Genomic DNA, 2,478 nt, shown 5'->3' on the forward strand with positions numbered 1-2,478 from the left:
AATTATGCGCTCGTGTTGGGAAAACACATTTTCTTTGATAGCAATATCGATACGGTTATCGGCTCCGCAATATACAAACAGTATATTCAAATAATTTTCATAATTTTCACTAATCATAATTTAATGTTTTTTTGCCCTGCAGTTGCACCACGTGTATATTATTTACTTGGAAAATATTATAGTTGAAAAGTTAAGATCAATACGTCATCGTCACAAGATTGACTGTGAATGAACGTAATTCAGAACGAATGAAAAAGGTTCATCGTACCCACTAATAGCTTACCGACAAAAGTTGGTTCAATATTATATAGCCTCTCGTCGTTACTCGGAAATATATTATAATATGACGTGATTGAAATATTCAAAATGCCTCTGCACCTGTCAAGATGTACGCACAGGTAAATATATCAGAATGTATGCATTATTTAAGATACGTTTGAGCAATAATGATCGTAATCCAGGAGAGTATCCAGGAATTTTTTATGGGGGTGGGGTCCAAAATTTTTATTTTATCTGTTCTCTAATTATAATTATAATTTAACTCAATACCAACAAATTATTGTTATATACTATTGTATGGTTTATACATTATAGGTATATTATATAATCTATTAACTTTGTATATTGAAAATAATGGGAAATTAAAATACACTTTATACTATTATTACACTATTTACTATTAGATTGTTGAGTATGTAGAAATTTCAATGAGGGGTCCGGACCCAAACTCCTCCCCTTGGATACGCCCTTGTCGTAATCTAAGGTATTTTTATTTAATTTCATCAATATTTTGCGTTCAATTGAATTCTAGCCAACGTTCACAGTTGCTGGCACTCGTGTCACCGGTTCGCAACCCCTGTTGTACGCATTACGTCACACGAGTTTTTTTATATTATATTATCGCATGTATTCATCGCTCTATACGTGTCGCACACGTCGTTACGGTATATATATATATATTACGGGTAAAATTCGAAAATGGGTAGTTTACACATTACTCGGGTAAAGTACACCTTATTCATATGAATAGCATATTGTGTACATTATCCAGTGTGCTATGGATAATGTATGAAGTAGAAAAAAAAACTAAATTCACATAAATTAAAAAAAAAAAGATTAAGTAAATTTTTTATTACAATGTTAATATTTTATACATGAAAAATTAAAAAAAAATAATTAAATATCGTTATTTATTGGAACAGTTCAGATTCGGGTAGCATTTTGAGTGGCAAAATATCTTCCCAGATTTACATTTACTCGTACATTTATTTGTTAAACAACTATTTTTACACAAACATTTTTTTAAAATTTTGACCACCGAAAAGAGATTGTGCGTTAACTATTTCACACAAATATTTTTTTGTAGCTGACATTTATAAAATATTTATTAACGGCTCATTATGATTTATATTATAATTTACATTTTATTTATATTTTGATACCGTTAAAATTACCGAATTCTCATTGTTTTTATTAATTTATTTATTAACACTTTCATAAAATTTCTCTTTTTAAGGAAAAAAGTTTTTTAAAAAAAAAAAACTAAATGATCATTAATAAACCGAACAAGTGAACTCGAAAACCAATAACACCGTACTGAAGTTTAAAATTATCATACAATATCAATGCACACGATTTATCATAATGTACAATTTATACTATTATTTTATCGTATTATATTAATATTATCTACAATTGATACTTAGTCGTATTTAATTTATGAAAACACTTTGTCCACAGTGGACAGTCCACTCAAAGGCAGACAATATATAAATTACCCAGTTAATATCCCTACAAAATTTGTTTAATTTATTCAATAGGCCTGAGTAGTGTTCACATTACCCGGGTGCTGTGTAAACTACCCGATTTTTCGTACTTTACCTGTAACATATAGATGTGACAGGTACTAGGACTGCGACGAAGGAGATAAATGGCGTATGAAATATTATGCGATGGCTCTTGATGGGTTATTTAAATAATACCAGGTGCAAATCAAAACCATTTCGGTCACCGCAACCCTTCCTTCGCCGTCTTTGCCGCCGTCCGCCCGTCGCAGACCATATGGTAGTCGGTTTAGGGCGTTGACTTCATCAGATCGCACACGCGAACCACGTTAACATATTATAACAGTAACTATTAAATAACAGGTATATTAGGTACGTGAAAAAATAAAAATATTTTTCTATAAACTTGAGTTGTTTACTATATACTACATTCTTGAGGCTCACTGCAGTAGCATAAATATCGCAATAATTTTAAATGTTATCCGTCCGATTTCTTTTCTACGCTGATGACGATCGAAAATAACAAGATTTACCATAAGATTTTAGATTAGCTATATAATGTTCCAAATCCAACTTTCGCAATAAATAAAGGCATATTAAATTTGAGAAAATCGAAAATTTCAAACGCTTATAAACTGCAACACCTTCATTAAAATATTTTGAATACGTCTCTAACCAATTAACTAATATGGTT

This window comes from Sipha flava, unplaced genomic scaffold (genome assembly GCF_003268045.1).
Source record: "Sipha flava isolate LNK unplaced genomic scaffold, YSA_version1 522_pilon_pilon, whole genome shotgun sequence".
Taxonomy (NCBI): Eukaryota; Metazoa; Arthropoda; class Insecta; order Hemiptera; family Aphididae; genus Sipha; species Sipha flava.